We start from the raw sequence: 25,774 nt of genomic DNA on the forward strand, positions 1-25,774 counted from the left end.
AGTGAAGATGCATGCTTTTTTCCCCTCTTAGATATTTTAATTAGGATCATTTTACATTGTTTTAATTATATATTCTTTGAGATTATAATTATGTAATTTTCTTCTTCCTGTTGTCTCTTCAACTTCTCCTAGCTCTCTTCAAATTTACTGTCTCTCTCTCTTTTTTCATTAAATATTGCTATATACAAGAAAAGACAAAGGACTACTGGCAACAAAGTAAGAGGGAGCAGAAAAACATCCTGCTCAGCAAGAACTCAGGACTTGGTTACCCAATATTAAATGTTTAGCCTAGAGATAGACATGCAAATACCATTATACTAAGTGACCAGGTTGTATTTTCCTATCCTATATTGCTAGATTTAGATCACAGGGACCACATCTGCCCGAGGCACTACTAGCTGTACTTATCTATTGTTAAAGTGTCATTAAATACTTTGACATCTTTATTAGTCTTAATTATCAACTTAAATGCTTAGTTTTGTTAAGCAAGCTGTTATAAGCTTAAGAAAATTGACTCCCTAACTAATTGACCACCATTGGCCCTTTCCCAGATGCTATAGAGTAAATAGCTGTCAGTCAACATGGTTGCTTCTTCAGGCAGCCCAAACAGATCGACCTTTGTGGATGGAAGCAGCTAACAGCTTTCCTCCTGGGAGGGCCTATCTTATTGCCACAGTAGGTCACAAGAGCTTACCTCTAGACTGTTTTGTTTCATTATTTTTAGTATTTGAAATGTCATAATGTATGTATGCATGCATGCATACATACATACATACATACATACATACATACATACACACATATACTGATTCTTTTCCTTTCACTACCTATACCACTCACTCTCCTACTATTTTCTTGAAACTTTTCTAACAACTATTGTCCTATATTTTTATCTTCTGGTGTGTGTGTGTGTGTGTGTGAGAGAGAGAGAGAGAGAGAGAGAGAGAGAGAGACTAAGTTTAATTTTTGTTGCTTAAGTGAGAAAGAGTTGGACCATATACTAAGAGCTGGGCAACTGAACATTGACTATACTGAGAGTATGACCCCTTCTCTCTCATCATTCATTAACTGCCTTTGTCCCTTCAGTGAAGGAAATTATGAAAGGACCAATGTGGTGTATCTGTACACTGCTACTTTATCATTACTAGAGCCTTAGTATGCTACAACTAACACTATGATGCTTGACTAAAAATACAAAAAAAGTTATAGATGTATTTACATAGATACTTGCCAATTTCTGTTCAGGGTTTTCCTAAACTATATAACTTGTGCTTGCTGAAAATAACATAAATTTTAATGGTGATTTGATCAATAATATTTCAGAAAAACAAACATACTGAGTAGTAGAAGCATCTCTCCCTCCCTTCTCCTTCTCTCTCTCTTTCTCTGTGTGCGTGTGTGTTTGTGTGTTTCTCTGTATGTCTCTATGTGTATATTCATGTACATATCTATGTCTCTGTCTTACCAACATACATATACACACATACATTTTTGCTGAAACAATTACACTGGCTTTATCTCTAGCAAAAGACTTGTATTTAAACATCTAATCCAGTATTAGAAAACTGTCTCATATCAAGAGCAAAACTGTTCCATTTGAACTGATTCTGCTTCTCAGCTTAATCATTATGTTCATAATGTTTCTTCTTATTTATTGTTCTCTCATACAATATATCCTGTCATCAGGCTTTCTGTGGAGAACCACACTATCCCACGTTGGGGGCCAAAATATTGCGGCCCGAGCTACCCCGTGTTTGGGGGCAAAGTATCTCAGACCGCTCTATCAATGTTGGAACCTGCACTGCCAAAAGCCTTGGGGGCTAATTGTTCTGGCTTGTACTACCCCAAGCTGTTCCAGTCCGGAGGTAGGGGTTCAGCAAGAGAGAGAGTGAGGACAGACGCAAAGAATGGAGACCAGACAGAGTGTGATTCAATCTTGTTTATCCTTCTATCTCTCTTCTTCTCTCCAAGTCTCTAGTTCCTAATATCTAGTACCAAGTCTCAGGTCCTAATCCCAGTCCTAAATTGCTAGTCTCTTTCCCAGTTCCAAGTTATTTCTTCTAAGTGTCTAATCTAAGTGTAAGTGTCTAATAATAGTTGCCTCTCTCAAGTCTCAAGTGGCTACTACAAGTGCCTAATACTTAATTTCTTCTGTCTGCCTCTTGCCTTCTATATTTCTCACTTCTAAACCACGACTCTAAGTCATGCCCTTTAGTCATGCCCTTAGGTCTTGTTTCTAAATCTGATCTCTAAGTCACGCCCTTAAGTCACATACCTTTAAGTCTCACACACCCAAGGGAAAATCCTGGGTATCTAAAACAAGATGTTATCAGAGTGTGCTCAGCTGTTGTAGGCTAATGTAATCCAAGTCTCATGTCAGGGTATATGGCTCAAGATGGCTGCAAGGATGATAGCCACCTTCTGTTGGCTCCCCACAGCTTTCCACCATCCATTTCTCTCAGTTCCTCTTACCGCAGATCCACTGAACCTCCATTTCACTTCAGAAAATGATATTCCTCCCAGCAATATCTTCTAAACACAGCATAATAAGTTACAATAATAAGAATAAACGCTCATATCAAGGCTGAACCAGGGAACTTATGTAAGAGGAAAAGGGGAAGCAAGAGCAGGCAATAGAGTCAGAGACAGACCCAGCTCCCACTGCTAGGAGTTACACAAAACTCCAAGCTAAACAAGTACAACATAAATACAGAGTTCTAACACAGATTCATCCAGGCTCAGAGATTGCCATTTTAGTCTCTGTGAACCTGTAAGAGCTCTGCTTTGTTTTTTGTGTGGGCTACAGTCTCCAAGTGCATTTATCTCCTATAGCTCCTACAATTCTTCCTCCCGCTCTTCAGAGGGGCTCACCAAGCTCTGCCTAATGTTTGGCTGCCTAATGTTGGGTTTCTGCATCTGCTCTCTTCAGTTTCTTGCTGAAGCCTCTCTGATGACAATTGGGGTAGTCACCAATTGATGAGTATAGCAGGATATCATTAAGAATCACTTCATTGACTTTTAGTTGCTTTTGTTAAGTCCCATTAGTTGTACCCTAGGTCTCTGGGCTATCCAATTTCTGTTTCCATCTTGGCCATGCCAGTCTTGGACTCCCTCTAGTGTCATGGGCCTCAAGTCAGACTAGTCCCTCAAACTCTTAGCCACCATTGTCCTAGAACATCTTGCAGGCAGAATAAGTTGGAGGTGAATGGTTTTGTGGCAGATATGCACCCATATTTACTTATTGACAGCTTATTTGTATTATTTATATTGGCATAATTTCAATATTAACTTTCAAAATGTAATTATAAAGGAAAAGAAAACTGTTCCATTATGTATTAAAAATCTATCTTGGGGAATTTCTCAGAAAGAAAAGTAATTATAGATTATAATGGAAAGGTATGAAAATAAGTGGATATCTGTCTAATATATATCATTAAGCTTATGATAACTTCTGAAATATTCTAAATGTATCATTGTAGGTATCTTTTTAATGAATATACCACAACATTTATCTTTCTTAAAAAATTAAATATGCTATTTTTACAGAAAATTAATTAAAGTTTTCTGGTAGTCTTCAACTGGAGACAAACAATAATTAAATGGATGTAGGTATGGCAGGTAAGCAGCTGGTCTCACAAGGTTCAGAATCCTCTATTCCTGAGGGCATCTGGATCCTAATTAGTTTCTCTTTATTCATTCTTCTGAATACACAGCCTCTTCCCTCATACACTATTCTTGTTTTCCCTTTAATTTTAGTCAGGCTCAAAATCCTTATGGGAAAAAAATGTCCAGGGAACCATAAGTGGTTGCTGGAAATCAAAAACATTAATAAAATTGACAAAAAAAATGGATGCCTGAAAGCTCAGTCTTAATTGCTCAGTGAAAGTAAGTGACAGAGAAATCATATCAGAATTGTAAAATTTATAAATGAATCAAAAGCCAGAAGAGGATAAAAAGTTATCTACTTAGGAAATTATATTCTCACAAACTCAATCATTTTTATCATGGAGTTTATAAAAAGAAGTTTTAAAATATAACATATTTAATGAAATATATTCTTTTTAAAAATATTTTACCAAGATCTTTTTTTTTTTTTTTTTAAATTTTGGCGCTCCATGTTAAAGCTGCAACCGTTCATCTCCCTTAAGTATTCTTTCTGTCTATTTAAAATAATAAATGTATCTTTCTAGATGCCCTGTCTTTCATAGAGTAGCCTTTGCCTGAAGCTTTTGTCTTTTAGAATGGTTGTGTATAGCTTATAAATATAGGACAATAATTTGAGTATCATAATTTTGTGGCCACTATCTTCAGAAGACTATCCATTTCTTGTCATTTAATTCTATGACAATCATTATGATGGATGATTCCATGGAAAAAAAACTATAGCTCACAACTTTACATATAGTGTATGACCGATGATGTGACTACATTTCTGCCAATATTACACACGTAAAGAGCAATGTGGGAGGTTGTGCAGGTCTCTTGAACAGATCTCAAGGAATGTGTGACAACTACTCTGTTGGAGACAGAGAAAGGGTAGGATGAAATTGAAATTCAGAAAGGGAACTGACCTACTCGCTTGGCTCCGGGGACACTAGTCTGCAGCACTGTTCTTCAGGACCAATTTCAATGCCTTTTAACTACTTATTTTTAATGGAACATATAGGCATTATTTGAATGAACATTCTTCCAAAAGTCACTGTGCAATACTTATTAGATTTTTATTACTTAAAAAATATTTTGAAAAACTCTTAAATCTTAAAATACTTAAATTTGAGTAAAAATGTATCAACAATTCCAACATTTCCAAAATTTTAAACTGTATAAATACATTATTATATATACATATAAGATAATGATATATATATATAGGAATATATATATGAATATATATATGAATGTGTGTATGTGTGTGTATAGCTAGGGACTGAGAAGTCAATAACAATCTTTCATCTAGAATTATGAAGAAATATCCATTATTATTCATCTTTCTGTTATTATGTTAGTATCTATAGCCAATTTCTTTAAAGGACATATTTATTTTGCCGCACAGTTTTATTGGTCTTCATGTATGCTGTGTTAGTTTGGTTCCTTTGTGGCTGTTGCAGAATACCATGCTGCAATCAAGTATTTGAGCAAAATACTTGTAGCACTGTTACTCTCATATTATCTAGTAGAACTCAAAGACTTCTGGTGGCCATAAATCATAAAGTTCTCATTGATTCTCAACATATCTAACCTGGAAACAAAGCTTTGACCACATGGACAACTGGGTGACATTCATGATTAAAATGGTACCACCTATGAAAAAAGACTAATGTCATTGGTAGTAGTAGAATACGAAATATAAATAAAGTATATATCATACTGTACAAATTAGTTGTCATGGCATAGTTAACAAGTTCTCACAAAGATTCAACATAAGGAATTAAGAGTTTATTTCATCTCACAGTTTCAAGATTTGCTTCATCATGATGGTAAAGTCATTGCTGTAAGACCTTGAGGCAACTAATCACATTGAATCTACTATTGAGAAGCAGAGATGAAAGTTTCTGCTCTTCATGTTTTCGCCTACTCCCCCAGCATAGGGAATAGTACCAACTATTATAGATTGAATCTTCTAATCTTATCTGTGACATCTCTCATAGACATGTTCTAGATCTGGCCAAGTTGACAATCAATATGGATTACCATATCCACCATGAATTGAGTTGTTTATAACCTCTTATCCCATTCCGGTGGTGGGGGAATGGGGTAAGGGGTAAAATCTGAAATGTAAATATAATATCCAATTTAAAAAAAACTGGAAACTTAGATTTCAAAGAGAAAATATATTCAAGACAGAAACTTGGTGAATAGAACACTCACAGAATGAAAGCCAAACTCGAGTGTCAACTGATGGGACTGGTCAAGGTTTCATACAGCAAAGGAAGCAATCAGCTGAGCAAACAACCAAACAAAGGAATAAGACCTTCACCAGCTACAGTGAAGACAAGGAGCTAAAATCCACATTTTAAAAAGAACTGCATAATTTAAATACCAAGGAAACAAAACCGCCAATCAACTCATAGGTAAATGAACTAAATAGAAAGTTTTCAAAAAAAGAGGCACAAATGGTCAACAACTGTTTATTAAAGTATTCAATATCTCTGGCCATTAGAGAAATGTACATTAAAACTACTTTGAGATACCACATCATCCCAGTCAGAATGGCTGTCAACAAATCTGACAACAGATGTTGGTTGGAGAAGATGTGGATAGAAAGGAATCCTTACTCACTATTGGCAGAGATACAAATTAATACAGCCATTGAGGAAATCAGTTTGAAGACTTCTCAAAAATGTAAAAAAAATAGACCATATGACCTAGATATTTTACTCCCAAGTATATACCATAAAACTTCACACTATACTACAGAGATATTTGTACACCATGGGGTATTTCTGGATTGCTGGTTATTTCAATTATAGCAAAAAATTGGGATCAACTTAATTGTGTACCAATAAAGGAATGGATATTGAAAAAAGAGTTGTTTATAAAACTGAAGTTATTTAAAGTGATTTTCTAAATAAAATTTCTAGGTAGGGAATACATTGCTTCATACCTGCTTTGAGGATCCATGGCTGAGAGACTTCAGTAATCTTGGTCATTTTATGTTATTTGCCTAATTATTATATACCTGGGATTTCATATACCTTTCCTCCTGGTATGCATAGCTTGTCTTTTTTTTTTTTTACTCTTTATTTTATTATAGTATTCTTTAGAGGAATGAATATTCTGTGCCCCAAATCTGTGTTAATATATGATAAATACTAAGTAAATAATAATTATGAAATCTTAATGCTTCTAATCAAAACTACATCATAAAATGTGGTTAATGTCCTTTGAAAACTATAAATAACTTATTGAATGAGTTTGTTTAGAAATAGGGTTCTTAAATGACTTTCTGGATTGTTACTCAAAAATCATCCTTCAGTAGAAACCTGTATATAAAACTTCAGAATCTCTCTAGTCTGAGAATATTATAGATTTTAAATACAAAACAAAGCAAGAATAAACTTCTTTTTAAAGAGATGCATTGATACTGGTATTATTTTAGTGTATTCAAAGAAGACTTGCAGAAAATTGCGATTTTAATGTATTTAAGGCAAAATTTATAATTTTATTTAAATAGAATTTGTCAAGGTTTGGTCTAATCATAAATATATCATTACATGTTACCATGTTTTGTTGGATGTATCAATTTTTTGATCATATCAAAATATTATATTACATCAGGCAGTAGTGATGCATGACTTTAATCTCAGAAAAGGCAAAGGCATGTGAATATCTGTGAGGTTGAGGCCAGCCTGGTTTCCAGAGTATATTCTAGAAAATTCAAAGCTACACAGAGAAATATTGTCTTAATCCCCCAAATTAATAACTTTTAGTGCATATATGTTTTTCCATTGACAGCAATTTCTTCTCCAAATTTTATAAAGTAAATCTAGATAATAAAGGGGCTATACCACTATGGCTTAAATAAGAAATGTGCCTTTCATTAATGATATAAGTGAGTAACTGATATTCATATATATCATGGGTACTTGGCTGCAATAGGTCTTTTTTTTTATACTTAAGAGGTTTAGATGATATCCTTATTGTGTCATAAAACTTTTTCTGAGTAGATGCAAGACATGTCTACTCACCCCAGATATATAACCCAAAACAGATCAAAGCATGGATAATTCCAAAGTCCAGCTTGGTGAACCAATAAGTTTTATTATTGTTTCTTAAGAGAATGAGTGAGGGATTACTTCAGGAACAGAAATGACTTATAGACACCTGCATCATCAAACACAGCAACAACAGCAAGGTAACATTTCATGAAGCTGGTAACTAGAGCATTCTGCATAGCCTGAAGGCAGCTTAGTAGGTTCAGTAATGTATTTCCCAGGTGCACTGGTCAGTCTAAATCTCTTCCAGGAAGCTCTGATGGTTTCTGCTTCTTCCAGGCTGCTGCTTGGTCTAAGTATTTTTTGTAGTCTTTTTCTTCTGAGAGTCTACTTTGAAACTCACCTTGGCTTTCAGTCTTTTGTACCGGTCAGGGATCCTTTATCTCAGGGGCTTGTATCCTCCAGCAGGGAGGGCTCTAATGAATGTGTTCAGTTTCATGGACTTCCTGACGCTATTTTGAATTGTTTTTCTTTCTATTTAAGCTTCTTACAATCTTGAATCAAATTGTTATACAACAGCTCAGGTCTCTTGCATTTTCATGCAAGAGAGTTAAGAGTTAAGAGGTAGTTCAGGCTCACAAAGTATACTGAGAAATATTTATTTTTACTGTTAATTCAGAACTAAAATACTCCTGTGGCTTTTACTCCATGACTTCCTCTTTCAGAAGTTTGCTTCAGCATGTTATTACAGTAAACTCTTTATATGAAGCTTCTATTTGTAGGTCATGAGAACTCCTCCATCAAGCAGATTTAGATATTGGAGTGCAGATAAATAAACATACATGTGTTCTTACATGCACATCAATACACACACACACAGAAAGGAATGGGTCATGACTTAAAGGAACAATTGATTATTTGCAAGCATGGATTGCTATACTGAGCATGGCCTGCCCTATGTCTTTTTTACTTCCTTACTCTCCTCTACTTCCACATTAGTCCTGTTTTCTTTTGCTACTCTATTGTATTCTGTTGCAGCCAGGAGGCTAGTAATGTCTTCATGAGTGTCCTTCTGTTCTCTTGTTTCTAACAAATATTATTCCCACATACCACCACAAAACAGTCTTTTTTCATCTCATATTAAAAGGGTAAAATAGGAAAAGGCAAAAAACACACAAAAAATCCTTAAAATCATAATGCAGTTCATGAGGTAGGAAATGTATATGGATTCCATATTAGTCCTAAATCTTTCTAGTAGGATTATCCTGCTTTAAAAAATTAAGAGAAATAAAAATAGTTATGTTTATGTTATAGAATGCCTTTTAAACTTATAGATAGCTGGAATTGATAATTGCTTCTATAAAATGGTAAATAAAATAATTTTTAGAGAGATGTTACAAGAATATGTAATTCTGTAGAAAATAATATTTTTAATATTAGTTTTTTATATAGTATAGACCATTAAATAATTAAATGAATTATATTGCTAGAGAACAATTTTCAGGTTTCTGATTTGAGATCCTGCAAATAGAAAGTTGATACCTTAAATTCTTCACAAAGATTATTGTGCAATATTTCAGATCACTGAGAAAATAAGGACTTAAGCAAATAGAACTGTTAGGATACCAAGTACACATTTCACTTTAAGACAGCACAATTTTGAATCTATGGTATATCAACTTGGTCCCCTAGTGTGCATGGATTTTAATAGCAGATGTGTGTTTAAATTTTTTTCACATGATTTTTCTGCCTTTGAGTGTGTGTGTGTGTGTGTGTGTGTGTGTGTGTGTGTGTGTGCGTGTGTGTGTGTTGCTGAAGGATCATGTTAGGCTATCACAATGAGCCAAAAAGAACACAAGATAATACTAATGAGGGCATTTCAAAATAGTGGTAAAAAACTGACTTGGCTTACCACAGACTGCTTCTATTATGAATTTATTCATTAATTTAATCAATGTATTTGACTTTATTATTTGAAGTGATAATGATCAACCAAGTTTCTGTGACATGGTAGACAAGAGCTCTGTCTCTGAACATCCGTCTCTGCCTTTTCCACTGTGGTTTGGGACAGGGTGGTTTACTGAGATTCTCAGGCTGAGCTTGGACTTATATTATTTACGCTGGTCTTAAGCTCTCTCTATATCCCTGCCTCAGCAGCTGGGATTACAGGCCTGTGCCACCATACCCAGTAAGGAATTCTCATCCTGACAAACACTCTCTCTGATCCTTTATCCATCTCTAAAATTAGCCCATCACCAAAAATTTAGATTGTAATATATCATACAGGTTCAAAATTCCGAAGAGAAACCTATAAATCTAAAGTGATCACCCTCATATACTCTGTTTTGCAGGCTCTAATAGAGGTATATATACTTTATACAGTTTGCATTCTTTAACTTCTGTTTGGCAGCAGTAATTGTCATCTTGCAAGCTTACTGCTGAAAAAGCTCACTCTTTCTAGTTCGTTCTGAACTCTTCTCTGGCTGGCTAGCTCAACTCAACTATCTTGCTCCAACTGCTCTCAGGGCAGACAAATTCAATCTGGTTTCTCTCAGCTCTCACTGAATTGTTCTCCTAGGCCTCACATTAATTTTGTTCTAATCTTCTGGTTCTTTCCTATTCTCTGACTCATTCTGCCTTCGTCTACAACCTGTTGCTGTTTCTGTAAACCTCTATCCCTGAAGACAGTAGGAATGTTTTTAGGAAGAAGTAGCCTAGCATCTCAAGGACTCATTGTGCACCCAGGAATTATAGATGAAAAGTTCAAGGGAGAGCTTGAGATTATTTCTTACTTAAAAATATTATGCAGCTTAAATCAGGAGACTCAATTTCTCACCTTCTATGACTTCCATATTTTGACAGCCAAACTGCTCCAGTTTAAAGACAAGGATTGGGAAGTAATGGAAGACTGAATTTTTTTGCTAATTGTTATCAATAACCATACACTAAAATTAAAACAAAAATAGGGTTTGGAACATTACTCCAAAGAAAACAAACTGTAAGACAAATTAAATGTGTGGGTCAAGAAGGTCAAAAAGGAAGATTAAAGCCTTATGTGGCAGACAAAAACCTGTGGGGAAGAGATCTACTACAACAACAAGGAGCTCCTATTAATATTTCTTCAATCTTCAACAAGAAATACTTATTTTAACTGACACTATATATTGATATTTTATGTAATATGGCTTGATTTTATTCTGTGTTTAAATGCATGAGAAGCCCAGATCAATGGCTTGGAGCCAGGCATGAAATGTGAGTGGCTTTGTCTCTAGTTTATGTGTGGATTTATAAATACCTAATTGTACCTTGATAAACAACCATAAAGGATATCTGGGTTGGTTCCAAGAAAGGGGAATAAGATTAGTTGAGAGACACTGGATTGTGGGAAAAAAACTGCTGCTTTTAATCAGCATGTATACTTTAAAGATGTTTTAACATCACAGTGGAAGTCAGGAAATATATTACATTGGGAAAGAGGTTTTGTCTTTATTCCTGAAAGTGATGAAAATCTGGGTTTCATCAAAATTGATAAATATAACATCTGTATAAGAGTATCTTCCACGTGACAGACATGACTCAATAAAAAAAGAGAGATAGAAAGACAGCAACACAGATGATGCAGAAAGCTGATGCCCCCTGCATAGGGACAGCTCAACAAATTGGCTGGAAAAGGACAGACCCTTCATCAGACTGGCACATTTCAAATCCTTGATGCTGAAATGGATATTTGCTGAAGGACAGATGTTCAGGACTAAAGTTATGAAGAATAATTACATCAACAGATAAGGACATATGGACTGTTAAGATTGTGGGACTGATAATTGTTTCTGTTGTAATAGTTAACTGTGTAATATTTTTACACAGAAAATGGGAAGATGTAGAAAAATTTTAATCCAGCAACATGGCTACTTTGGCAAGAGATCCCAGCCAAAGTTGTGCTAAGTCCCTGTCATTCAGCAGGAATGCAGACATGCCACACACCTTTAATCCTTCTGGGTGGAATACAGACAAACCCTTATTGTACATTATTAATTCCAAACAGTATAAGAAAGGTCAGTTTGTAAAAGGATGCAGCCATATTTAAAAGTGAAGTCTAGTAGAGTGGCAAGCAAAATGACAAATCAGAAAATGATTTGACAGAATGAGTCAGAGATAGGATAGTCCAACTCATAAAAGAAAGACAAGAAAGCGAGATAAATTAAGAGCAGTGGACAGTGAGTCAGAACTGGAGGGCAGCACAGTGAGCACAGTATAGTTGAGTTCAGACAGTACAACGGGGATGCAGTTTGAGTTCACTTCAGTGCAATTTAGTGCAGTTCAGTTGAATGCAGTTGAGTTCAGTTGAGTTTATGCAGTTCCATACAGTTCATGCAATCAGAGCAGTCAGTGCAGTTCAGTATTGGAATTTAGAGGCAGTTTTTCCAAGCTGAGCAATCTGGTAATAAACTAAGAGAAGCCAGTTCAAATCAGGAAGCTTGAAGAACAGTTTGAGCCAGAACAGCAGAGTTGAATAGCCAGGCAGAGTTCAGAAAGGACTAGAAAAGTTGAGCTTATTCAGCAGTAAGCCTCTGAGATGACAATTCCATCTGGTAAATAGAAGGCACTTTCACAGAATCCAGTTGTGTTTACTGAGTTGTATTTTTGAAGCTGATTTTCAAAAGTGGAATTTAAATCTAGCAGCCCTTACTTACAAAATTACTAAATGCTATTAAATCCTAATGTAGATTGTTAGTAAATTTATTTTCTGTTTTTTCAACCTCGAATCTTACCAAATGGGAACTGAGACAATGTGTTTTGAGTGAGCACTATCAAATAAAACTTTGGTTTTTATGGAAATGAAGAGAAAAAAATAGAAAAACTATATTTTTTTCTTTTATCTTGCCTACAGTAAATGAGATGCAGTGACACTAAGGAGACTTAATTCAGTGACCTAATCAAGAAGGTCTTTTAATTCCCTGTAGCAAGAGCTGAATCAGCATTATTTTGATGATCCCAGTGAGATAAACACATCTGATTATGTCTTATATTTATACTTACAAGTATACATACACACATGCACACACACAAACCACCGAGTGTTAATGAAATGAATCAGCCATTATGTTTCTCTTGAGTGCTTTTCATTTAATTTTTTACATATCAGCATCTTTTAGCTACATTATTCCCCCACTGGTGATATGAAAAAATGCATCCTTTAAATGGAATGGATAGCAATGATATACAAACAAATGTACTGATATTTAGAATTTGAAAAATAAACATGCAGTGAGGAAGTTTTACAAAATCAAAGTTGAAGGAGCATGAGGATAAAATGAAAAATTTTCCATATTAAAAATATTGTTAGAAATCATAAAGAATTATCAATTATGTCAACAATTTGCATAGCATGACCACTATGGCCACTCTGCTGCAATTAATCATAGATATAAGTCCTTTATCAAGTGTTGATTACATTAAGTTAATGGGAAAATCTTTCTTTTATTTTAGTCACAGTAATAAACATAATTCCTTTTTATTTCTAAGTGCCAGACATATATCAAACAAGATACTTATAAGAAAATACACCAAAGCCTTTCCTGTTATTTTCTAAAATATATCCTAGAAACAAATATTATTCTATTATTTTATTGTTATATATTTTATTATTTCTCATACATATGTGTATATGAGTAAATTATGTCTAAGAGAAAATTGTATTTATTTCAGATTGGACTTTTTAGTCTATTTTCCAGAAATTAGAATGAGGAGGCATACCACATTAAAGCATAGAGCATCCTTGTTGAGTAAGTAAAAGGAGAGCCAAGACCCATCTCCACTCTAGCACTATATAAGATCACCTGCCTCACTATCTCCATGCCCACTTCTTTAGTGGATCCCACAGACAATGCCCTCCAGACCTCCTTCCCTAACTTCTCACTGTATCCCAACCCCCACACCACCAAACTTTCCCTGTAAACTTATCAGCCAAGCATGTCAGTAAAAGCAGTCAACAGATAGCCATTGCACTCTCTGAAATTCCAAACAGAAAACAGAAACCAAGGAACAAGACACCCACCTAACAATGACAAAACTAAAAATTAGTTTCTAGAACTATTATCACCTGAAATCCAGATGCCTAGATGCTAGCTTGAGAACACAATTAAGGATATCTACCAAAGATGGCACATCAAGTTGCAATCAGACAAGACACCACCCCCTCCTTATGAGGGGTCCTAATGTGAGCAAAATCATTAGAGACAGCACCTGCTCCCACTGTTAAGTGTCCTGCAAGAAGACAACTATAACATATATACACAGGACCAAGGTCAATCTTATTCAATCACATGAGTCTCTATGAATTAAAGTTAGTTGAAACTGTGGGGTGTTTTCTGTGTTTTTGGTGTGGTGTCCTTTTCCCTCTGTTTCCCACAATCCTGTCTCCTCTTTTGCAGAATTCTCCAAACTTCTCCTAATGCTTGGCTGTGGGTCTCTGCATCTTGTAATGATGTGCTGTTTTTTGGAAAAAAAAAAAATGAACGATGAGGGTATGAGTCTGAGGCTGGGAGGAAAGAAGGAATGGGAAACTGCAGTCTGGATGTAATATATGAGAGAATCAAGTTTTAGAAATTTAAAATAAAGAACACAATCAGTACTATAGGACACATGTCTCTGTTAGATCTCAGATATCTTAATACAGCAGGCCCTGGATACTTGAATAAAGCTGAATTATAAGGAAATGACCCAAAAACCAACTATATTAGATCAAGAAAAATCAAACAGTTGAAATAAACAAATTAAGCTGTTCAAGATTTAAACATAGAAATAGAAACAGTAAAGAAAACACAACCTGAGTGAAATATAGAAATAAAAAATTAGGAATTTGAACAGGAACTACAGAAATAAGATTTGCCAATATAATACAAGAGATCGAAGAGAGAGTCTCAGGAATTGAAGATATGATAGAAGAAACTTGAATCTACTAACAAAATATTAAAAATAAAAAACTCTTGAAACTTCTAGGAAAGTGGGTACTCATGCAAAGACTAAAAGTTAGAATAGTAAAAATGTGAGGAAGGGGAAGAATCCCAGTTGAAATGCCTAGAAAATATTTTCAACAAAATCACCTAAGAAAAATTTCCTAACATGAAGAAGAAGATACTTATAACAGTACAAAAAGCACACATACTAAATAGACTGGAAAATAAGTCCCCAACTACATAATTATCAAAACACTAAAGATACAGATCAAAGAAAGCCTTACATCCAGGATGAGGTAGGAAGGGGACCAGGAATCAACTGTCATTCCATCTCCCATCTGGGGAGGACAGGAGCTTAGGGTCTCAGGCAGGTGAATCTGGAAGCCAGAATTTCCCCAGTTCATGTATTGATAAAACCAGGGAAGAGCCATTAGACAAGACATTTTCTCCCCTCCCTTCACCCCAGGGAAGGTGAGAAAAGATTCCCATATTTGCTATTGAGTTTATCTGAAACAAAGACTAGGTTGAACATTAGTGAGAAAAGAATTTACCAAAATAGTTTAAAATGAACTTCTAGATGGTAGGGATTGGGGGTAGGAGGATACTAAGGTGATTCTTAAAGTAAGTAGCTACTTGAAACGACAGCACTCTTTCACATCACAGATATGGAAAGCATAACTTTATATTTGTATTTTCAAATAAATAAGTTTTGAAAAATATCCACCTTCTACTGTAGCTCAGAAATCAATGTGTTTGACAATAAATAACAACAATAATCATAATTATAATCATAACCATAATAAATGGTTTTGAGCATAAAAACAAGCAAAGAAGTCTGGATCTCCCTGGCAAGGTTAAATAGATAATATTTTGCAGGTAGACTGGGAGTGAATAGTGTCAGGAGCAACAGTGATCAGGTGAGGGGGAGATGGGACAGGAGAAATTGAAAGGAAAAATGGCTGGGACTGTGAGAATATGGAGGACAGTATGGAATTCTAGTGCAGTGTAAACTTCTTGAAAACCTTGAAGGTGATCCTAATGAAGTATCCTAGTAATGGGGGTACAGAGTCTAAACTGTCTATGTCTTGTACTTGACAAGCTTCCAGTGGTAGAGCTGGGTTTTAGTCAGTTGAATTGTTGTCCAAGGGGCTCCTACGGAGATTCCACAAACAACCCAGGCTAATGCTAGGGCAGAGGGTTGCTCTCTGCAAATTGCTAAGGACAACAACCTTATAGCTCATTAAATGGGGAGAGAATGACCTGTAGCCTGCATGGAGCCTTAAGCCTATGCTATAATTCCTTTGGTTCAGGAAGGTACTCTGCAGTCTCTGAAAGAGAAACCTTGGATACTACTTCATCCACAAAACCTTTGATCACTGTGCAGGGTGCTGCAGCTATTGTGTGCACATGATTGTCATATCCATGTCATTCCCAGAGGCATCATTTTGAAGTATTCTTGTGCATCCTCTAGCTCTGAAATTTCTGTCACTTTCTCTGCTGCAGTGTTTCCTGGGTCTCAGAATAGGTGACACAGATGTCCCATTTAGGGCAGAGTACTCACTACTCTTTTATTAGTGGCATTTTGAAAATTTACAGTTTTTTTTTTTTTACATTTGTCCATAAAATTGGTACTTCTATAGGATAATCAACAGACAGTGGAGTTAATAGATCCTATTGTTATGCTATAGTTAGTTTTAAATAAATATAATAAGGAACATTGCAAAACTTTTCTACACTTTTGATTTTCAGGTTTTTTTCTCTTCTAATATCTACATGAAATTATCACTTATCATTTGTATACATATTCCTCATCGTGGTTTTCACTTTAAATTCCTTGATATATAGTGATTATATTGGCTAGTTTTATGTCAATGCGACACAAGTAGAATAATATATATATACATATATATATATATATATATATATATATATATATATATATATATATGATCTCTTAACTATTGTGTTTTCTACTTTATGGAGGATATGCTACTATAAGGAACTAATCACCTCCTCTTGTAGAATTTTATAATTTGTGAATGCAGAGGACATATAATCATTTAGACTATCAAGGTTAAAAGGTAAAATTACTAATAAAGCTCAAATTTAGATAGAATAAAGGAATTATTTACTTGGAAAATACAAAGATTAGTAAAATAGAAATAAAAGAATATATCATTCTTTTATAATTAAAATTCTCCTTTTAACTAATAAATGTATCATTGGTGTCTTTTATCCTGCATCATATATTTTTGTCAGCAACTTCACTGTTCCAATTATTTTTTATTTAATTTTAATTTTTTTTGGCCCTTTGCATTTAAGAATATACATACTCAAAAACTTGTCAATATTAAATTAATTTTTATTACTAGGAAATAAACAGTGGAATTGTTAAAAGATGTATTGTTGCTTTGTTTATAAACATGACAAAATTAAATTTTATGTACTTATCTCTGTGTTTGATATATGTGCACATGTAAGTATGGGTGTACGTGTGTTCACATGCATGTGAATACAGAGAGCAACATCCAGTGTCTCTGTGAATTTTTCTCTAACTTACGTTATGAGAAAGAGACTCTTGTAAAAACTGGAGCATAACAATTTGGATACCCTTGTTGACTATTGAGCCCCAGTAATTCTGTATTCTCTAACAACCCACAACTAGGGATCCAGACTTTGTTCCTCATGATGTTTTTTTTTTTTTTTTTTTTTTTTTTTTTCAGCGTGCTATGTACTAAATAATCCACACCTACCCCTTTGGAAGTATTTCTATTAGTGTAATGAGAATTTTGTATTGTGATATACAAAAAAAGTGTTGATTTTATGAAACAATGGAAGTTTTCAAGGAAAGAAAGCCTTGGAAACCAGACAGACTCTCACTTTCCATATATATATATATATATATATATATATATATATATATATATATATATATGAAAACATAAAAGGCATCACTGGAAAATCTAGAACTCATCACTAAAACAGCCTTTACACGATGACTTCCAGTTATACATTCACACACCAAGAAAACAGATGGATATATTTTGGAGAAATTATTGTATAAATAAGAGACAAAATGAATTAATTGTATTCTTAACAATATTTCATGCAGTGAATAAAACTAATATATGTAAATGTCAAATTTGCAAACCTGTGGAATACACGAATGCAGTTCAGGTTGCACAGTTGTAAATGTGAAGGTATTTTATAAGCATAGGTCCCAACATTTTGTAATATATTTTTATTGGATATTTTCTTTATTTACATTTCAAATGTTACTCCCTTTCTGAGTTTCCCAACCCTCACCAGGTAAACCTCTACCTATCCTCCCTGCCCCTGCTTCTATGAGGGTGTTTCTCCACCCACCTACCCACCCACCCACCCACCCACCCACTCCTACCTTTTTGCCCTGCCATTGTCCTTCACTGGGGCATGGAGCCTTCACAGAACCAAGGGCCTCTCCTCCCATTGATGCCTGACAAGGCCATGCTCTGCTACATATGTGGCTGGAGCCATGGATCCTTTCATGTGTACTTTTTGGTTAGTAGTTTAGTCCCTGTAAGCTCTGGTGGGTCTGGTTGGTTGATATTGTTCTTCCTAATGGGGTTGCAAACCTTTTCAGTTCCTTCAGTCCTTTCTGTAAGTCCTCCACTGCGGACTCCGTGCTCAGTCCAATGGTTGCAACATTTTAAACTTGTTAAGAAGAACTTTTAGAAAATCTAGTAATATTAGTTCCCTTTTAAAATTAAACAATAATTGTATGCTTTAAAGTTACTGTCAAATATGACTTAAAATGAAGCAAAGTTGCGTTCATTGATTTCCTATGTATTCTTATTACTTCATTGCTAACATTTAGAGTATACTCAGATGGAGTCTTCCCATAGTCTGTAATGTGTTTGTTAGAACATGTAGAATTAACAGGAATTGGTTGCTTTATAATCTTTAAGATGTTAATTAGGTAAAAAAGTCAATGGTGGAATTAACATCTAACATTTTAAGAAGTGAGAAGAAAGTCACAAATGTGATGGTGAAGTTTAATTCAAATGTAAAAAAGAAAAGACAGATTCAGAGTCCATATAAACTTTAGTTTTGAATTAATATTCTTCAGTTTGAAGGTTTTAAGTAAAATGTATATTATTTTCTTTCTATATATGAGTAAACTAGTAAAAAACAAGAATTACTAAATAAGTTATTATTAAATGAAATTCAATAATTTTAGTAATTAATCAACAAAAATAATTCTGTTATTCAGAATTTAATTTAATTAAATACATTTAATTTTAGGTTTTCACTCCATGATGGATTAAATATATTACTCTGAGTTCAAATGCATATACATTTTCTGAGCTATAATTTATGGCAGTGTAGTACATTCTTTATTATTGCAAATGTTCTGTTAATTTAGTAACAGATGATTTTGAGAATTCTACCTCCAGTATTATTCAAACTATTAATAAAGGAGGAAGTTGAACAGAACCCAACTGGTTCTCTTTGCAGAGACTTACAGTCACCATTGAATAATAATTATCATCTGAAGTTTTTACTAATTTAAATAATGTTTTACAGCAGAGATGGATGGGATATACCAGGCAAGACACTTTTGATTTTTGGAAAATTATGAGGAAATATAAGAGGACAAACAAACAAACCAGAAAAGCAAAACATTCTCTACACAGTAATTGCATTACACACTACCATTCCTCAAACTCCCTTTTGTGTGGTATCTTCTGTACCTATTTGCTAGTTTGTATTGTTTCCCCCAAAAGTTGAGCATTTACATGTTGACTTGAACCTCCTAAAATATTGGAAAGTGCTGCACCATTTGAGAAGTCAACCTGTCATGAAAAAACAAACAAAAGAACCACCACCACAACAACAACAACCGAGAAGCATACACTCAGAAAAGATTTGGGTTGCTATTATCTTTGTCTTCTGTACCATAAATCAAGCTTCCCAGACCATGTGCTCCCACCAGGATTTACCACAGTGCTCTCACTACAAGCTCCAAAGACAGAAGACACACTTGCACTGACAATCCTCTTGAACCATGAACAAAATATATTTTCACTCTTTTTGTGTGGGTAATCAGTGAGATTTTGTCAGTGATAGAAAGCAGAGAACAGAACACATAAGTTGACAACACACAAAAAAAATCTGAGAGTACAAATAAATTATTTTTTATTATTTTTATTTTTTTTTACAGTCTAGCCATTGCCCACATCCAGGTCACCACTCCCTCTGACAGTTCCTCCTCCCCCTGTCTCTAAGAGAATGCCACACCCCTGCCAGGCCTCCCTACCACCTGGGGCCTCATCTCTTGAGGGTTAGAAGCCTCCTTTCCAACTGAGGCCAGACTAGGCAGTCTTTTTCTATATACATGTCAGGGGCAACGGACCAGCCCATTTATGCTGCTTACTTCGTAGCTCAGTCTATGGGAGCTCCTAGTGGTCTGGGTTAGTTGAGCCTTAAGGTCTTCCTATGGGCTTGCTCTCCCATTAAGCTTCTTCAATTTTTCTCCTAATTCAGCCATAGGGATCCCTGACTTCAGTTCAATATTTGTGTGTAAATATTTGTATCTGTCTCAGTCAGATGCTTGTTGGGCCTCTCAGAGAACAGCCATGTTAAGATCCTGTCTTTAGACACATCGTATCATCATTAATAGTGTCAGGCCTTGGAGCTTCACTTTGAGATGGATCCCAAGTTGGGCCAGTCCCTGGACTACCTCTCTCTCAGTCTCTCTCTCTCTCTCTCTCTCTCTCTCTCTCTCTCTCTCTCTCTCTCTCTCTCTCCTTGGAATTCTTTAGACTGGAATCATTCTGTGTCAGAACTTTTGACTGTGGGATGTCAACCCCATCCCTCAATTTGATGTTTGTGTACTAGAGGTGGACTCTACAAGTTCCCTCTCCCCACTGTTGGACATTTCATATAAGGTCCCTCTGTTTGAATCCTGAGAATCTCTCACTATTCAGGTCTCCTATACTTTCTAGAGGGTCATCCTAACTCTCAGGCTGCAGCTTTGCCTGATTTCCATTTATTTTGCTGACCACAGGGCTTTTATTCTGTCTACCCCAGTAACTGATCATATTTCCCTTTTCCTCTAGCCCTGTCTTCTCACACTCAGGTTCCTCCTTCTCTCTGCTTCCCTTGATTGTTTCCTTCTCCCTCCCAAATGAGATTGAAGCATCTTCACTTAAGTCCTTCTGCTTGTTAACCTTCTTGAGTTCAGTGAACTGTATCCTAGGTATTCTTAATTTCCACTTCATAGTGAATACATTCTATGCATTTCCTTTTGAGTCTGAGTTTCCTAACTTAGGATAATATTTTCTAGTTCTACTCACTTCTTGCAAAACTCATGATGTCCTCATTCTTAATAGCTAAAGAGTAAAAAAGTGAAAATTGATTCATATTTGTCATCCTGCACAAAGCTCAAGTCCAAGTGGTTCAAGGATCTCAACATAAAAACAAATACACGGAAACTAACAAAAGAGAAAGTGATAAAGTGCCTCAAACTCATTGGCACTGGGGAAAGTTTTCTAAACACAATCCTAATGGCTCAGGCTCTAAGATCAAGAATAGGTAAATGGTACCTCATAAAACTGAAAAGCAAAAGACACTGTCAATAGGACAAATAGGCAATCTACAGATTACGAGAAATTCTTGAGTAATGCCATATCCAGTAGAAGTCTAATACCCAAAATATATAAAAACCTCAAAAAGCTAACCTCCAAAAATTCCAAACAACACAATCAAAAAATTTTGTATAGAACTAAAGATAGAATTCACAACAGAGGAATCTCAAGTGGCTGAGAAACACTTAAAGAAATGTTCAAAGTCCTTAGCGATCAGGGACATGCAAATCAAAACTACACTGAGATTTCACCCTATACCAATCAGAATGGCTAAGATCAAAAACTCAGGTGACAGCACATGTTGGTGAGAATGTAGAGAAAGATGAACACTCCTCCATTATTGGTGGCATTGCAAACTGGTACAAACATTCTGAAAATCAATCTGGAGGTTCCTCAGAATATTGGAAATAGATCTGTCTGATGAACCAGCTATACAATTCTTTGGCACACACCTAAAAAAATGCCCCACCACACTACAGGAACATGTGCTCCACTATGTTTATAGTGGCTTTATTTGAAAGAGTCAGAAGCTGGAATCAATCCAGTTGCCCCACAAAGGAAGAATTGATACGGAAAATGTGGTTCATTTACAAGGTGAATTTTAATCCATGCTACTAGCCATTTTCTTATGACTAGACATCTCATTGAATACACAAGAACTACCTTATGTATTAGATCTGAAGTATCAAAAATTCAGTCATGCTTCAGATATGCATCTAATTTATCTAGTTTATCTTTTGCCTCTTTTAAACCTACCCTTTAACCCTAATCCAATTTGTTTCTCACCATAGTACAACTTTTAAATTGCAAAACTGTCCTATATCTGCTCGTTTATTTGTATGTTTTGTTTTTTTTTTTTCTGCTACTCACTCTTAAGGCCAAACGTTATATCTGTGACTTACATCAGCAGTATCTTATTCTCATTCCTTAATAGCTACATGGTGCGTTCTTTCCCACCTACATCTGACACAGAAGCAATTTATGACCACTCATTAGGCGTTGGCAAAGGAAAAGATGAATATTGGATGCAAAGCTCTGCATTATTGCATTATTGCTTTGGGTGATTTGCTTAGATCATTTCCCCCTGTGTTGGTGACCTACTGTAGTAATCTCTGAATCTGGTTTTGGAAAGATCGTATCACACTATGCTAAAACTTCAAAGACTAATGGGGTGAAATGAGGCTGGTGTGAAAGGAATGTACATCCCAGAGGAGAAGCATGCCTTTGCATTTAAAATCATTGAAATGTTGGGGACCATTTACATCATCTAAGGACTTTAAAGATAAAACTTGTCATAAGATTCTGACATAAAGCCTGCCTTTTGAATGGGATTGCTGTTTTTTAAGTAGAAGACTGTGCCTTTTACCCTCCCCAGTTCCTTTTTATTTTAGAGACTGTATACAAGCCTTAAACTTGGTGGTTTGAGAATTTTATGGCTAAATATCAGAGCTACAAATTAAAGTTAAAATAAAAGACTTACATTTATATCCTAATTATTTGAATGGATAACAATATATGTTTATAGATTGAGATCAAGCAGAAGGTGACATTTATAATAAAAAAGAAAGTCAGAAGACAAAACCATTGAGAAATAATTGCACTCACAATTAGACAAATCTTGCAAAATTGTTGAGAGAGAAATGGAAAACAGTTCCCAGAGGGTAAAGGAGATGGATGCCATGTGTTGTTGTATTTAACCTTCATGAGAGTACTCAGATTCAATTAATCAAAGTATTATTGTATTCATGAACAAATGGAGATAAATGGAATCGCATAGAATATATTAGCAGTAATAATCAGAACTCCAAATAATATTAAGCTAAGTAACAAATTATTGTCATTAAAATATGAACTTTTAAGACATAATTTGTTGACACTGGCCTTTAATACTAGCAGAGACAAATGGATCTCTGAGTTCATGGTCAGCCTTGTCTATAAAGTTCCAGGACATCCAGAGCTACATAGAAAAAAAAAAAACTTGTCTAGACAAGCCAAAAAACTAATACTTTGTAATTATATTTTTAATATTGTATGGTATATATTATGGTATTAAAAAATATAATCTGTTATCATGTATATTACTGGAGCTATTACAGAGTCTCATTGATCTGATGTTCCTAGGTTGATGATTTATTTTTTCATCTACATTTCATGTAATTATTTTTACTTCAAGCTAATTTTGTTCATAAAGGTTGTTCAATAGCTGCCATTCACAACTGAATTGAAATAATTTTAATTATTTTGAGCTCAGCAAGGATAAGGCTATTACAGTTGAAGTACTACTCAAAATCTGCACACAGCACTGTTTTCCTAAACAGAGCACTGCCTGCCTTCCATAGTTAGGAAATTTATATTTTCTTAGTGAATGATAAGTACATACTTTGCAATACAGGACAAAAATTTTCAAAATCCTATATTCTAATGTGAGGCTTGAGAATTAAGTGTAAGGCATGTGTCCGTCATGAGTCAAGAAACAAAAGCTTATTCATTGTAAGTTCTTTAGGGTCTCTTGATATCAGAATAAGCTTTCATGGAAGAAGTCTTTACATGACCCAACATTATTGACTGACCAAACATCATACATGTAAATTATTAAAGTGATGATTTTACTCTGAATAATAAATGAAATTAAAATAACCTGATATTTTGAGCTTTTTTTCCTCTAGCAATAACAGAGAGTAATAACAATTATCACTTCTGCTTGCACGGTTATTGCTCATTTCAAATGATATTCCAGATGCAGAATTTGTGGCTATATTAGATAGTAATATACAAACGGAAGCCAGAGAGCCAACGCAGGGAACTTTTCTGTTTCCTAGTTTTTGAGGTAGGAGTTAAACCTTTTTATAATATATTTTATTATAAAATATATTTTATTATATATTTAAACCTTTTATAATATATTTTATATTTATATTCATTAATTATTATAATGTATAGTTCTATGTTAAAGTTTTATTGTAAGGAATTCAATCTTTTCAGAAAATAGTTAAATGGCAATGCAGGGCACTTTGATGTGGCCTCCATTATGTGTGACTCATTGTCTCCTTATAGTTAGGGTCTGTCAGCAACTCAGCCTCTTTCTTGGCAATGGGTAAGAATTTTCTCCTAGTATCTGTTGCATGAACACCTTGCAATTACTATAAGAGACACTCTTGCAGTCGCAGATGATCACTGTGACTTGAGCTGAAGCCTTTCTCCAGGCAGCAGCACCTTAGAGATGTTGGCTGCACTTGAGAGGCATAATTACAACACCGAATATTCAGAGAACATTAGAGGACACTGGAAGCTCTGCAGATGAAAAGTTTTCATTTTCACAGAACACGTAGTTGTGATCAGCTTTGATATGAGTCTTACGGTTGCTTTCTATGCACGTCTACAGATTGTTAACCTGAATAATTGCTCCACTTGCATGTCACACCACATTACTTCTCCTTTTGCCTATGTAAGGATAGCACAGACTTTTGTGGATTGTCAAGGAGCTCACTTTCATCTCCCTGGAGCAGAAGTACTAACTTTCAAATAAAGTCACTTTTCTCAGTGGTCTTCAACTTTCACTCTGTTGCAAGCTGAGATAGTGACATAAAGAAGTGTTAGTTGAAGAGAAAATGACTTGGATGGTATGATAGAGTCAGCTGAAGGAGACAAAAGGGTACAGGCCAACAGAAAGATCTGTGTTACCTGGGATTAAGGAGTCTGGTTGAACGTATTCAGGGTGAAGGGTGAAAGGCTCTGATGGAGAAGCAAAGGTGAGCAGAAGCTTGTGGATTCTTGTTCCTTGGGTCTGAGATCTCCAAATCAGGAACACTACCGCTTACCACCAGCTCCTCCAGCACCACATGCTGTTAGGAATCAAGTGCCCAATACTCAAATCTCAGGTGCAATAAAGATAATCAGTACTGCTGGCAATTGTAGGTGTTAAAGGATACAGTTTTGAGGATGCTGAAAGCCAATGTTCAGAGATAGACCTGGCTTGAACATTTATAAACTTCTTTGGCCTTTGGATCCATCTACTTTATTCTTCAAAGTTCAGACTCATAAAGGTAGATCCATATTTGCCAAGCCAATAAATAAATATGATGCCCAAGTAAATTGAAGGTGATTATGACATTGCTAATAATGTTCTAAGAATAGAAAATTGATGATTTAAAGCCATAAAAATCTATTGATAGTTTGGCCCCATGTGGAATGGTTGAATGGGTGCCATTTCACTTATGTTGATGTCTGAAAAATATAAACTGATCAATAAACTTTGAAAATACAAGGATAAACACCATGTTTATAAACCTAAGGCTGAGTCCACTAATTGTGCTAAGTGGACTTTCCTCAATGACCACAAACATTTTACAAAGCATAAATTATATATGAAGTGTGTAGTTTATAGTAAGGGCTTGCTTTGCCCTGTGGATCAGGAAAATCTTGATTATTTTATCATGAACTGCTGCCAGTTGAAAATCAATATTTGCATTTGCAGAAGTTGAATAATTTGGGAATATTTTAAAAGATTTGTCTGTATGTGAGACCATAAAGGAAA

The sequence above is a fragment of the Arvicanthis niloticus genome, chromosome 4 (assembly GCF_011762505.2).
Source record: "Arvicanthis niloticus isolate mArvNil1 chromosome 4, mArvNil1.pat.X, whole genome shotgun sequence".
Classification (NCBI taxonomy): Eukaryota; Metazoa; Chordata; class Mammalia; order Rodentia; family Muridae; genus Arvicanthis; species Arvicanthis niloticus.